This window comes from Macaca fascicularis, chromosome 6 (assembly GCF_037993035.2).
Source record: "Macaca fascicularis isolate 582-1 chromosome 6, T2T-MFA8v1.1".
NCBI lineage: Eukaryota > Metazoa > Chordata > Mammalia > Primates > Cercopithecidae > Macaca > Macaca fascicularis.
This window is the reverse complement of record NC_088380.1, coordinates 161,112,389-161,128,299: the sequence shown is the minus strand read 5'-3', so window position 1 is coordinate 161,128,299 and position 15,911 is coordinate 161,112,389. Positions and strand designations below refer to the sequence as shown.

Sequence of the window (15,911 nt, the reverse complement as noted above, 5' to 3'; positions counted from 1 at the left end):
AGGCCTAAGCTAGCAGGAAGGCCCAGGAGCTTTCTGAAGGAAGACTATGACAGAAGGGGGCAGTTCCTCTGCCCTCTCCCTGGGGACATTATCCAAAATCTTGTGTTCCATTGGTTTTTACTCCCCTACACTATGTGTTTAAGGAAACACTAAAAGAGTGGAAAAGGTTAGACTTTAATCCCATAAGAAAATCACAAGAATATCCGTGATTTACCGCACTCTTACTGCACCAAGTTTTTAAAATGTACAAGGTTCACCCACGTCAATAGAAGCGTCACCTTTCTGAAAATATAATGCAGCTATTTTCCACTACAGAAACAATTCTTTCCCAAACATCGGAGCTTTTGATGCTTCAGATGCAATCTGAGCGATTTATTTGATTTTTTTTTTTTTTTTTTTTTGCTCTCCAGTAAATCATTTATACAGTACTTGATTCACAAAATCCTGGGGTTTGTTTTTTTTTTAAAGACGCACAAAATATCCCATAGATATATTGACTCTTGCATCCTGTGTTTCTACCAGATATCCACCAAAAGGTTTATAGATTTCCTTCATTATAAACTAATTGATATTCTGTAACAGTTTTAATCTTCTTAGCTGTTCTCTCCTTTGGAGTCTGAGGGAGAAGCATTTAGGATGTCAAAGATATGAAAGGAGAAGAGAATTAAGAAAGCCTGAAGATTTCCTTAGTGGTGGAGACTGATACTTGAGATGTGGGATTCTTAAGATTACTGAGCCCACTGTGGGGATGATCAATCCCTTCTGTCAATGCAATTCCCAACGAGGAGGAGATGATTATGAGGGCAGATAAGCAGCTGAGGCCACCTCCCAACCATCTCTCCAAGCCTCAGCTTCATCATCTAGAACAGAATTCACTTCCCCTGCCCTTGTACTTTTGTAGCAGGAAACTATTTCACCTCTAAGGGAGGTTGTGGAGGTGAGGCTGGACAGGCTGAAGTAAAAACAGTCACTGTGCCTGCACAGCTGGCTTTATCTGTCCTCCTTGTGCCATGCTTTTTGGCCGACTCTGCCCTGCCAGCAAGGCCATGGTTCCATACCTGCTAAGCCTGTCCCTGGGTCAGTCATTTAGAAGAAAAGGGGTACAAAGAGATTCATGTTGTGTTCTCTAGATCAGCCTCTGCAACAATACAGCTGATATCTGGACTTGCTTGACTCCTGTCTCTATGTCACCATTGTCTCAAAGAAAAAGAGATGGGTAGTCATTTCACAATGACAAGGAGAAGGGATTGTAAAAAGTTAAGTGAAAGAAACCAGGATGTAAAGTTGTAACGATTGAATGTTCACTCCACAAAGTGCCCTTAAAAAGGGACTAAATGTAGATTCCCACTATGGAATATTAATTTAGTTATTAAAAGACAAATGAGTTTGCTCTGTTTCTACTACTGACCTGAAGGATGGCTGTGATACATTAACAGAAAAAAAAAAGTTGCAGCTTTCTGCCCGTGGACGCCACTGAGGAAGCATCATTAAAGTCTCTTCCCACTGCCATCATGTCTAAGCCAGAGTCTCCTAAAGAGCCCAAGCAGCTGAGGAAGCTCTTCATTGGAGGGTTGAGCTTTGAAACAACTGATGAGAGCCTGAGGAGCCATTTTGAGCAATGGGGAACGCTCACAGATTATGTGGTAAGGAGAGATCCCAGCACCAAGCACCCCAGGGGCTGTGTGTTTGCCACCTATGCCACCGTGGAGGAGGTGGATGCAGCCACGAATGCAAGGCCACACAAGGTGGATGGAAGAGTTGTGGAACCAAAGAGAGCTGTCTCAAGAGGAGATTCTCAAAGATCAGGTGCCCACTCAACTGTGAAAAAGATATTTGCTGGTTGCATTAAAGAAGACGCGGAAGAACATCACCTAAGAGATTATTTTGAACAATATGGAAAAAATGAAGTGATTGAAATCATGACTGATCAAGGCAGTGGCAAGAAAAGGGGCTTTGCCTTTGTAACCTTTGATGACCATGACTCCGTGGATAAGACTGTCATTTAGAAATACTATCCTGTGAATGGCCACAAATGTGAAGTTAGGAAAGCCCTGTCAAAGCAAGAGATGGCTAGTGCTTCATCCAGCCAAAGAGGCTGAAGTGGCTCTGGAAACTCTGGTGGTGGTTGTGGAGGTGGTTTTAGTGGGAATGATGACTTTGGTCATGGATGGAACTTCAGTGGTTGTGGTGGCTTTGGTGGCAGCCATGGTGGTGGTGGATATAGTGGCAGTGGGGATGGCTCTAATGGATTTGGTAATGATGGAAGCAATTCTGGAGGTGATGGAAGCTACAATGATTTTGGCAATTACAACCATCAGTCTTCAAATTTGGGACCCATGAAGGGAGGAAACTTTGGAGGCAGAAGTGCTGTCCCCTATGGTGGTGGAGGCCAATACTTTGCCAAACCATGAAACCAAGGTGCCTATGGCAGTTCCAGTACTAGCAGTAGCTATGGCAGTGACAGAAGATTTTAATTACTGCAAGAAAACAAAGCTTAGCAGGAGAGGAGAGCCAGAGAAGTGACAGGGAAGCTACAGGTTATATCGGATTTGTGAACTCAGCCAAGCACAGTAGTGGCAGAGCCTAGCTGCTATAAAGAAGACATGTTTTAGACAAATACTCATGTGTATGGGCAAAAAACTCAAGGACTGTATTTGTGATTAACTGTATAACAGGCTATTTTAGTCCCTGTTCTGTGGAAAGTGTAAAGCATTCGAACAAAGCGTTTTAATGTTGATTTTTTTTTGCACCCATGCTGTTGATTGCTAAATGTAATAGTCTGACCATGATGCTGAATAAATGTGTCTTTTAAAAAAATGTGGTAAAGTAATGTATACAGTATGATCCCAATAAAAGAGGGGGAAAAGCATGTAAAGCTTAGGAGTAAAGGTTCTAGAATCAGAATGGATGGTTTTAAATCAAAGCTCTGCCTCTTTGAGCTAAGTACACATCAGCAACTTACTTGTGTCCCAGTTTTATCATCTGTAAAATGGGGATAAAAATATTAAATTTTTAAGTAGAAAAAAGAGGTCTGATATCATTGAGGCCAGTATGGTTTTCACATTGGGCATGACAGAACCTACCATAGTGCTGTGATAATAAACGAGTGAATGCACTTAGCACACAGTAGAAGCTCAATAAACATGAGTTCTTTCTATTACATGTTGCTATATGTTAGTTAGTATGATTATACAGAATGGTCTGGGATGATACATACCAGACGGCGAATCTGAATTTCCTCAGCAGGGTGGGACTGGAGGGGAAATGGGAGGGTATGAAAAAGAAAACAGAAATGATAAAATACTGAGAACAAAAAGAAAATTTACAAATGGCAGACAGGCATACAAAAGATGTTCCATATCACATGTCATTAGAAAATTCAAGTGAAAATAAAAGTGAGAGACCACTAAGCAGCTATTGGCAAAATCCAAAACACTGACAATATCAAATGCTGGCAAGGAGGTGGAACAGCAGGAACTCTCATTCATTGCAGGTGAAAATGCAAAATGGTAAGCCACTTTGGAAGACAATTTGGCAGTTTCTTATAAAACTATATATACTCGGGGGGGCGGAGCAAGATGGCCGAATAGGAGCAGCTCCAGTCTCCAACTCCCAGCGCGAGCGACACAGAAGACCGGTGATTTCTGCATTTTCAACTGAGGTACTGGGTTCATCTCACTGGGGAGTGCCGGACGATCGGAGCTGGTCAGCTGCTGCAGCCCGACCAGCGAGAGCTGAAGCAGGGCGAGGCATTGCCTCACCTGGGAAGCGCAAGGGGGAAGGGAGTCCCTTTTCCTAGCCAGGGGAACTGAGACACACAACACCTGGAAAATCGGGTAACTCCCACCCCAATACTGCGCTTTAGGAAACAGGCACACCAGGAGATCATATCCCACACCTGGCCGGGAGGGTCCCACACCCACGGAGCCTCCCTCGTTGCTAGCGCAGCAGTCTGTGATCTACCGGCAAGGCAGCAGCGAGGCTGGGGGAGGGGCGCCCGCCATTGCTGAGGCTTAAGTAGGTAAACAAAGCTGCTGGGAAGCTCGAACTGGGTGGAGCTCACAGCAGCTCAAGGAAACCTGCTTGTCTCTGTAGACTCCACCTCTGGGGACAGGGCACAGTAAACTAACACACACAGACACCTCTGCAAAGACGCAAACGACTCTGTCTGACAGCTTTGAAGAGAGCAGTGGATCTCCCAACACGGAGGCTGAGATCTGAGAAGGGACGGACTCCCTGCTCAAGCGGGTCTCTGACCCCTGAGTAGCCTAACTGGGAGACATCCCCCACTAGGGGCAGTCTGACACCCCACACCTCACAGGGAGGAGTATACCCCTGAGAGGAAGCTTCCAAAGCAAGAATCAGACAGGTACACTCGCTGTTCAGAAATATTCTATCTTCTGCAGCCTCTGCTGCTGATACCCAGGCAAACAGGGTCTGGAGTGGACCTCAAGCAATCTCCAACAGACCTACAGCTGAGGGTCCTGACTGTTAGAAGGAAAACTATCAAACAGGAAGGACACCTACACCAAAACCCCATCAGTACATCACCATCATCAAAGACCAGAGGCAGATAAAACCACAAAGATGGGGAAAAAGCAGGGCAGAAAAGCTGGAAATTCAAAAAATAAGAGCGCATCTCCCCCGGCAAAGGAGCGCAGCTCGTCGCCAGCAACGGATCAAAGCTGGACGGAGAATGACTTTGACGAGATGAGAGAAGAAGGCTTCAGTCCATCAAATTTCTCAGAGCTAAAGGAGGAATTACGTACCCAGCGCAAAGAAACTAAAAATCTTGAAAAAAAAGTGGAAGAATTGATGGCTAGAGTAATTAATGCAGAGAAGGTCCTAAACGAAATGAAAGAGATGAAAACCATGACACGAGAAATACGTGACAAATGCACAAGCTTCAGTAACCGACTCGATCAACTGGAAGAAAGAGTATCAGCGATTGAGGATCAAATGAATGAAATGAAGCGAGAAGAGAAACCAAAAGAAAAAAGAAGAAAAAGAAACGAACAAAGCCTGCAAGAAGTATGGGATTATGTAAAAAGACCAAATCTACGTCTGATTGGGGTGCCTGAAAGTGAGGGGGAAAATGGAACCAAGTTGGAAAACACTCTTCAGGATATCATCCAGGAGAACTTCCCCAACCTAGTAGGGCAGGCCAACATTCAAATCCAGGAAATACAGAGAACGCCACAAAGATACTCCTCGAGAAGAGCAACTCCAAGACACATAATTGCCAGATTCACCAAAGTTGAAATGAAGGAAAAAATCTTAAGGGCAGCCAGAGAGAAAGGTCGGGTTACCCACAAAGGGAAGCCCATCAGACTAACAGCAGATCTCTCAGCAGAAACTCTACAAGCCAGAAGAGAGTGGGGGCCAATATTCAACATTCTTAAAGAAAAGAATTTTAAACCCAGAATTTCATATCCAGCCAAACTAAGTTTCATAAGTGAAGAAGAAATAAAATCCTTTACAGATAAGCAAATGCTTAGAGATTTTGTCACCACTAGGCCTGCCTTACAAGAGATCCTGAAGGAAGCACTAAACATGGAAAGGAACAACCGGTACCAGCCATTGCAAAAACATGCCAAAATGTAAAGACCATTGAGGCTAGGAAGAAACTGCATCAACTAATGAGCAAAATAACCAGTTAATATCATAATGGCAGGATCAAGTTCACACATAACAATCTTAACCTTAAATGTAAATGGACTAAATGCTCCAATTAAAAGACACAGACTGGCAAACTGGATAAAGAGTCAAGACCCATCAGTCTGCTGTATTCAGGAGACCCATCTCACACGCAGAGACATACATAGGCTCAAAATAAAGGGATGGAGGAAGATTTACCAAGCAAATGGAGAACAAAAAAAAGCAGGGGTTGCAATACTAGTCTCTGATAAAACAGACTTTAAACCATCAAAGATCAAAAGAGACAAAGAAGGCCATTACATAATGGTAAAGGGATCAATTCAACAGGAAGAGCTAACTATCCTAAATATATATGCACCCAATACAGGAGCGCCCAGATTCATAAAGCAAGTCCTTAGAGACTTACAAAGAGACTTAGACTCCCATACAATAATAATGGGAGACTTCAACACTCCACTGTCAACATTAGACAGATCAACGAGACAGAAAGTTAACAAGGATATCCAGGAATTGAACTCATCTCTGCAACAAGCAGACCTAATAGACATCTATAGAACTCTCCACCCCAAATCAACAGAATATACATTCTTCTCAGCACCACATCATACTTACTCCAAAATTGACCACGTAATTGGAAGTAAAGCACTCCTCAGCAAATGTACAAGAACAGAAATTATAACAAACTGTCTCTCAGACCACAGTGCAATCAAACTAGAACTCAGGACTAAGAAACTCACTCAAAACCGCTCAACTACATGGAAACTGAACAACCTGCTCCTGAATGACTACTGGGTACATAACGAAATGAAGGCAGAAATAAAGATGTTCTTTGAAACCAATGAGAACAAAGATACAACATACCAGAATCTCTGGGACACATTTAAAGCAGTGTGTAGAGGGAAATTTATAGCACTAAATGCCCACAAGAGAAAGCAGGAAAGATGTAAAATTGACACTCTAACATCGCAATTAAAAGAACTAGAGAAGCAAGAGCAAACACATTCGAAAGCTAGCAGAAGGCAAGAAATAACTAAGATCAGAGCAGAACTGAAGGAGATAGAGACACAAAAAACCCTCCAAAAAATCAATGAATCCAGGAGTTGGTTTTTTGAAAAGATCAACAAAATTGACAGACCACTAGCCAGACTAATAAAGAAGAAAAGAGAGAAGAATCAAATCGATGCAATTAAAAATGATCAAGGGGATATCACCACCGACCCCACAGAAATACAAACTACCATCAGAGAATACTATAAACACCTCTACGCAAATAAACTGGAAAATCTAGAAGAAATGGATAATTTCCTGGACACTTACACTCTTCCAAGACTAAACCAGGAAGAAGTTGAATCCCTGAATAGACCAATAGCAGGCTCTGAAATTGAGGCAACAATTAATAGCCTACCAACCAAAAAAAGTCCAGGACCAGATGGATTCACAGCTGAATTCTACCAGAGGTACAAAGAGGAGTTGGTACCATTCCTTCTGAAACTATTCCAATCAATAGAAAAAGAGGGAATCCTCCCTAACTCATTTTATGAGGCCAACATCATCCTGATACCAAAGCCTGGCAGAGACACAACAAAAAAAGAGAATTTTAGACCAATATCCCTGATGAACATCGATGCAAAAATCCTCAATAAAATACTGGCAAACCGGATTCAGCAACACATCAAAAAGCTTATCCACCATGATCAAGTGGGCTTCATCCCTGGGATGCAAGGCTGGTTCAACATTCGCAAATCAATAAACATAATCCAGCATATAAACAGAACCAAAGACAAGAACCACATGATTATCTCAATAGACGCAGAAAAGGCTTTTGACAAAATTCAACAGCCCTTCATGCTAAAAACGCTCAATAAATTCGGTATTGATGGAACGTACCTCAAAATAATAAGAGCTATTTATGACAAACCCACAGCCAATATCATACTGAATGGGCAAAAACTGGAAAAATTCCCTTTGAAAACTGGCACAAGACAGGGATGCCCTCTCTCACCACTCCTATTCAACATAGTGTTGGAAGTTCTGGCTAGGGCAATCAGGCAAGAGAAAGAAATCAAGGGTATTCAGTTAGGAAAAGAAGAAGTCAAATTGTCCCTGTTTGCAGATGACATGATTGTATATTTAGAAAACCCCATTGTCTCAGCCCAAAATCTCCTTAAGCTGATAAGCAACTTCAGCAAAGTCTCAGGATACAAAATTAATGTGCAAAAATCACAAGCATTCTTATACACCAGTAACAGACAAACAGAGAGCCAAATCAGGAATGAACTTCCATTCACAATTGCTTCAAAGAGAATAAAATACCTAGGAATCCAACTTACAAGGGATGTAAAGGACCTCTTCAAGGAGAACTACAAACCACTGCTCAGTGAAATCAAAGAGGACACAAACAAATGGAAGAACATACCATGCTCATGGATAGGAAGAATCAATATTGTGAAAATGGCCATACTGCCCAAGGTAATTTATAGATTCAATGCCATCCCCATCAAGCTACCAATGAGTTTCTTCACAGAATTGGAAAAAACTGCTTTAAAGTTCATATGGAACCAAAAAAGAGCCCGCATCTCCAAGACAATCCTAAGTCAAAAGAACAAAGCTGGAGGCATCACGCTACCTGACTTCAAACTATACTACAAGGCTACAGTAACCAAAACAGCATGGTACTGGTACCAAAACAGAGATATAGACCAATGGAACAGAACAGAGTCCTCAGAAATAATACCACACATCTACAGCCATTTGATCTTTGACAAACCTGAGAGAAACAAGAAATGGGGAAAGGATTCCCTATTTAATAAATGGTGCTGGGAAAATTGGCTAGCCATAAGTAGAAAGCTGAAACTGGATCCTTTCCTTACTCCCTATACGAAAATTAATTCAAGATGGATTAGAGACTTAAATGTTAGACCTAGTACCATAAAAATCCTAGAGGAAAACCTAGGTAGTACCATTCAGGACATAGGCATGGGCAAAGATTTCATGTCTAAAACACCAAAAGCAACAGCAGCAAAAGCCAAAATTGACAAATGGGATCTCATTAAACTAAAGAGCTTCTGCACAGCAAAAGACACTACCATCAGAGTGAACAGGCAACCTACAGAATGGGAGAAAATTTTTGCAATCTACTCATCTGACAAAGGGCTAATATCCAGAACCTACAAAGAACTCAAACAAATTTACAAGAAAAAAACAAACAACCCCATCAAAAAGTGGGCAAAGGACATGAACAGACATTTCTCAAAAGAAGACATTCAGACAGCCAACAGACACATGAAAAAATGCTCATCATCACTGGCCATCAGAGAAATGCAAATCAAAACCACAATGAGATACCATCTCACACCAGTTAGAATGGCGATCATTAAAAAGTCAGGAAACAACAGGTGCTGGAGAGGATGTGGAGAAATAGGAACACTTTTACACTGTTGGTGGGATTGTAAACTAGTTCAACCATTATGGAAAACAGTATGGCGATTCCTCAAGGATCTAGAACTAGATGTACCATATGACCCAGCCATCCCATTACTGGGTATATACCCAAAGGATTATAAATTATGCTGCTATAAAGACACATGCACACGTATGTTTATTGCAGCACTATTCACAATAGCAAAGACTTGGAATCAACCCAAATGTCCATCAGTGACAGATTGGATTAAGAAAATGTGGCACATATACACCATGGAATACTATGCAGCCATAAAAAAGGATGAGTTTGAGTCCTTTGTAGGGACTTGGATGCAGCTGGAATCCATCATTCTTAGCAAACTATCACAAGAACAGAAAACCAAACACCGCATGTTCTCACTCATAGGTGGGAACTGAACAATGAGATCACTCGGACTCAGGAAGGGGAACATCACACACCGGGGCCTATCATGGGGAGGGGGGAGGGTGGAGGGATTGCATTGGGAGTTATACCTGATGTAAATGACGAGTTGATGGGTGCAGCACAGCAACATGGCACAAGTATACATATGTAACAAACCTGCACGTTATGCACATGTACCCTACAACTTAAAGTATAATAATAATAAATAAATTAAAAAAAAAAAAAAAAAAAAAAAAAAGAAATGATAACATTTTTAAGTAATGGATATGGAAATTACCCTGATTTTATTATTACACATTGTATACATGTATTGAACATCCCCTTATACTCCATAAATATGTACAATTGTGTATCAATTATAAATACAAATCATTTTTATTTATAAAAGAAAAATTAACATTGCTTGAAGGTTTTAAAAGTTTTAATAACTTCTTTAAAAACAGCTGTATTAAATAATACTTACATATAATAAATTGCACCTATTTAAAGTAAAAAAAAAAAAAAAAAAAAAAAAAAAAAAAAAAAAAAAAAACTATATATACTCTTACCAAATGATCCAGCAATCATACTCCTTGGCATTTACCTAAGTAAGCTGAAAACTTATGTCCACACAAAATCCTGTACACAAATGTTCATAGTGGTTTTACTAATAATTGCCAAAACGTGGAAGCAGCCAAGATGTCCTTCAGTAGGTGAATGGATAAACAAACTGTGGTATATCCAGAAAATGGAACGTTATTCAGCACTAAAAAGAAATGAGCTATCAAGCCATAAAAAGACATGGAGGAACCTTAAGTGCATATTCGTGGGTGATAGAAGCCAATCTGAAAAGGTTTTATATACTGTATGATTCCAACTAAATTACAATCTGGAAAAAGTAAAACTATAGTGACAGTAAAATGATTGGTGGCTGCCAGGGTTTAGGGAAAGGGAGAGATGAACAGGTGGAGCACAGAGGATTTTTAGGGCAGTGAAACTACTCTGTATGATGTTATAATGGTAGATATATGTCATTATACACTTGTCCAAATCCATAGAATATACAACACCAGAATGAACCCTAATATAAACTATGGATTTTAGGAGAAAATGATGTATTCATGTGGGTTCAGGGATTGTAACAAATGTACCACTATGGTATGAGATTTTGATAGTGGAGAACTCTCTGTACTTTCAGATGAGATTGGGTGTGTTCAGGGTAGCATGGCCATGGACCTACCTACTTTTTACTTAGTTTTGCTGTGAACCTAAACTGTTCTAAAAAGTAAGGTCTATTAAAAGAAAAAACACTGGGGCAAAAAGCCTAAATATTAATACTAATTGCCTCCACGTGATAAGGTTATGGACGGCTCTTTCTGCATTTCCCACATTTTCTCCTCGACTTCCAGCCTGTGCTTGTCCTGCTCTTTCTGCCTGGAATGTTCTTCCTTTCCCTAACCCCAAGGAGTAATATCTACAACGCTTTGGATTAAATTTCGCTGGAATTTTTTCCAGGAAGCCTGCCCTGTTGTCCTCTGTACTCTACATTGCTTGGACTTTCACCAGGTAGCACGTGTTTCATGGTTTCACGGTCTTACAACTGCCCCTTACCTCCTCTAGGCCTATTGGAGCCATCGAGGGAAGCCTATTTGATTCCTCTTATATCAGCACAAAGTACAGCATGTGGCACAGAGTCATGTCACAAATACTGCTGAATACATGAATATGAATTACTTTGATAAATCAGAACAGACATAGAAAAAAACAAAATAAGCAGCAAAAAAAAACTCAAAAATGTGAAAGAACCTGAGCAATAAAATGTAAGTGGGAAATGGCCACGCCAACAAGTTGTGGTGGTATCAGAAGCAAACTAAGGCTGCTCGAGAGAAGACAAGAAATGGGGAATAGATGCTTATCGGGCAGTGTCAAGAGTGATGCAAAGAGGGACAGAGCAAAATGGATTTCCGTGATGTGTTCCCATGACTGGCATGGTGTGAGAGTGCAGGTCAGACTTAATCAGCCCATCCTGGGAAGAGGACTACTGACTCTGGCCTCATGGGCGACGTGAGCTCACTACCATGTGAACTAATGGGCCCGGCATTGTCTATACTCCTTCCAGCACCAACCACTGCCAACAACTTTTCAACAGCTCTGCAAACACCTGCTAAGAACTTCTGTTGGGAACCATTCCCTATGTTTGTTTGTTTGTAGAAAGGCAGTTGAGCTGGAGAAAACGCTGTCAATGAGATCATATAGCCTGTCACTTTTGTACCTCATCATTCCGGGCAGCCTCTAGTTAATCCAAACACAGTAATTCTTTCCATTACCACATAACTAATTTTTCTGGAAAAACAACACTGTTTGAAAGTGGAGAGGCTAAGGAGAAAAGGAATAAAAACAAACAAATGAACAAGACCTCTCTTGTTTTTCCTCATAAAAACATGCCACCCAGGCAGTGCAACCCAGGGACAGGTCTGCTAGCCTATAACCCCATCTTTCCCTTCCACATGTGCAAAAACACCTCGATGTTCTCTTAATCCTTGAGCAAAGCTCATGCATTTGAAGAGCTTTTGGAGACCCCTGGCAAAGTGTAGTGTTCTATTTGTAAGCGGAGCCAGGATTATTCCGGTGTCAGCTTCTGCTTCCACTCGAGTCCCTGATACTGCCCGCACAAAGCTCTGGATCTTATTTCAAGAATTCATTTGCTCCAATTTTGTCTCCTACCTGAGGTCTCGACCCTTAGCTGAATTACGATTAGTTGCCCTGAGGATCTTGGAGGGGATTCATTTCAGAGGAAAATGCCTTCTGCTAGGCAGTGCCAATCTAGCTTGTAGTTAGCATCTATGAATTTCAGCTCTGAGAACGGCCTCTGCTAATGTAGCCCAGAGAAATCTGTCTTGTAGGATGGTCCATATTTGCTGTACTTTAGACAGGCCTCTCCATAATCCTGAAATTGTTTCTCCCAAATCTCATTTTTAAAACAATCACTGCTGAGTAAGTTTTCTTCCAAAGCCGCCTTAAGAATTTCTTCTTGAAACAAGAATAATGATTGCTTTTCTGAAAAATGCAGGCTGCAAAACGTGGCAGCTGAGGTGCAAGACTGAGGGGTGTGAGGTGGGAGTCCTCCTCTGGGCTGGGTGCCTGATTGGTTGAGAGAAAGGGGCAGTGATCAGGGGGGTCTGTTTTCATTCTCATCTGTGAAATGGGACGGTATTATTTTTCTTCTGTATCTTTTTAGGATTGGGTATGGTACACATTGAATTAATATTTTTGCTCTCTGGAGAAACAGATGCACTTAGAGAATGATCTTCTTATGAAGTGTACCTTTTCTTTGTCAAGACTGCTACACTTCATTGGCAGGGGAGGGGGTTATTCTGTTATCTTTACCACTGGGTACAACACTGAGGAAACTGGGATATTTAGAAGTGCAAACCACTATAGGTCAGGACTAATCATGTTTGATAATGAATTCTTTTTAGCAAAAAGTTTACACTGTAATACAATGGGAAAGTAATTTATTAAGAAGTGCCCTTGGAAATAGAAAGGAATAACGCATCTCTGCAGATGTGCCACTTAACCACCTGAGGTGAGTGGGGACAAGGCTGCACTGTGGCCCAGATATGGGGTCTTGTCCCTCTCCTGCAACCAGCTAGCTGTGTGCTCCTGGTTAAGTCTGCCTACTGCTCCAGGCCTCGGGCTTCCCATCTGTAAAATGAGCAGGTTGAGTTACACAGTGGTTTTCACATACCTTTTTTTAGCAGTGGAACTCCCCCAGTGAACACTTTTTCAGAAAGTAAATATAGACCAGGCCGGGAGAGGCACCTGAACCCCACTTGTGCCTGCGTGGTTCTCCATACCTCTCACAGCATTTCCTGAGACTTCTCTGGGGCCTCTGCTGCTCTGAGAAGCAGGCACAAAGTCACTGGCCTAGATGATCTTGAAATTCTTTTCTAACTGAACAAGGAGAGACGCTTGTTTCAAATCTGGCTGAGGTCTGGTTTACTCCATGTCTGAAGGATGGATGCCCTATCATGCCCAGAGGGGGATCCTGCTGAGTGCTGCAAGCCCAACCCAGGGCAGCTGATGCTTCAGAAAAACAGGTTACAGGGACCCGAGCCTGAAAACACAGATGTGGACCAGCACCAGTCACTGCAGGAACTGCAGTGTCTTCCACAGCCACATCTGTCTTGCTGGCTGAAGACGGCCCTGCTGCTGGTGATGGTTTTCTGTATGCATGGGTAGCTGCCATACATTCCCTCCCTCCTCATGCATCTATTCACTCATTCACAAACATTTACTAATCACCTCCTTCTAGACCACAAGTGGTCTAGTGGGGGAAGACTGACAATGAATAAACAGCTCATCAAATAGCCATGTAACCGCAGCATGGTGAATAATGGTAGTGGTGTGGTCTAAATGACGATGGGATGAGGGGAGCCAGCCATTGGAAGAGCTGGGAAGAGGGCGTTTAGGCAGAGGAAGAGCACAGGATCCCGAGGCAGGACAGAGCTCCAGGACAGAGAGCCCTGCTGTGGCTGGGTCTTTGGGGAGTGTGAGAGAGTGAGTGCAGCCCTCACTGCCACTGCTGTGGCCCTGAGAAGGAGTACAACAAGGAGCCTGCTCAGAGCAGGCAGCCCGTACCGAGGGAAGGCTCAGGTGTTTGTCCCCAGGTGGCGGAGGCTGTTTATGTTGCAGAAAATCAATTAATCACTTGAGCAGTTCACTCATTTTTTTCCTTTTGTACTGCCCAGCTGTGAGCCCTTGGCTTGTGGGTGGCAGCCCACACTGGGACAAGGATGAGGTTGGGAGAGGCTGGGAAAGGGAAAGCAGAAGAGAGGAAGCAAGAGGCAGAAGTGGAGCCAGGGTCTGCATGCTGAGTCCATAGGCCTAGGGATGCCGCTCCACGGCCTGTGATTCTGGGCGAGTTACTTAGCCCTCCTCATCTGAGAGGAGGGACCCCAAGGCTTCCTTCAGAGGCTGCTGTCAAGAATAAATGAGAGAATATATGGGCCTGGCATATTGAGCTTCTCCCCAAAATGGGGGCTGCTATTATAAAGAGAAGAGTGAAGGGACAGGGAGATATTTTAGGCAGAGGACGAGACCAGAGACTGTTTGCTCAGTGTTTTACAGTTTGCAAAAATCTTCTTCCCTACAGAAAGAAAAGACATACCTGCACCCACACATCCATCCTGTGCAAGCACCTCTGTACACTCATCCCTGACTCCCCTTCCTGCACACCAACCATAAGTAACGTCCACAACAGAAATGACACCAAGTTCAGATGTCTATCTTTAATGTTCACTCTGCACCAGGCACTGTCCTAAGCACTTGATAGACATCTATTAACTCATTTGACAGTCACAGCCACCTAAGAGGTCGTAGGTACTATTGTGATCCCAGTTGATACATGAGGGAACTAAAGTTCAGAAAGGGGAAGTGACTGGGTCAAGGTCACAGAGACAGTGTGTAGCAGGACCGGGATCAGAGATATAGATATTTCCAGGCTCTCTGCCAAACCGCAGGACTACGGGATGAGGAAGGCACACCCCTACCATCAGCAGGCTCACAGGCCTTGCTCTGTGGACACAGATCAATCTCATATAGTGTGCTCGAGGTTTACTGTTAGTACTTCCAGGGTGGAAGTACTAAGAAAACTGAAGAACCAGGCTCTGATCATGCATCAAACATGTAGTAAGCACCTGCTGTATGCCTAAGGAGCTGGGATCTGTGGTGAACAGGACCAATGTGGTGGTCCTTGCAATCAGAATAGACAGTCTAGTAGGAGAGGCACACAACACACCAATGTTCACACAAATACATATTTTAATTTCACCTGTGATAAGTTGTAAGGGAAGGGAAGAAAATGTAAAGGGTAGCATGAGAATGAGTGTATGTCAAGAGTTAGGGAAGACTTTATGGACCGGGTAAGAACTGAGTTAACTGTTTACATACACACACACACACACACACACACCCTCTCTCTCTTTCTGTCTCTCTGAGGCCTCTGTTTCTGTCTCTCTGAGGCCTCTGTACTAAAGGCGTGTAATTAAGAGTGTGGTATTAAAACGGGGCGATGGGCAGGTGAGCCGCTCCTGAAACTGTCAGCTGCAATTATTCTGGAGTGCATGCATACTCCCTCTCTTCACTGCTTATTAGTGCCTCTGCAAGAAGGTGAGCAGAGGAAAGGGCTTCTCTTAATTTTGCTGCAATTGGTGAAAGCTTTGATGCAAAGAATAAGCTTGAGGCCACTGGCTGAAGGGCAATTTCTTCTTGGATTTCACTTTTGGCCCCATCTCTGTGTCTCTTAAACCCAAGACGAGAGTTATTCCACAGGGTAAGACTCACAGCTAAGAGGCTCTGGATGTAGCTAAGATCACATGCTTGGGGCCAGACAGACATGGTTCGGTTGCCACATTACTATCTGAGAGTT

The 15,911-nt window shown here is 42.7% G+C and overlaps 1 protein-coding gene and 1 pseudogene across 3 annotated transcripts in view; one reads left to right on the top strand and one right to left on the bottom strand.

Annotated features, from left to right (window-relative positions):
- GALNT10 (polypeptide N-acetylgalactosaminyltransferase 10) overlaps window positions 1-15,911 on the bottom strand; it is a 239,078-nt gene that overhangs the window by 82,709 nt on the left and 140,458 nt on the right. The window lies entirely within an intron of this gene.
- On the top strand, window positions 1,443-2,474 carry LOC107130097 (heterogeneous nuclear ribonucleoprotein A1-like; annotated as a pseudogene).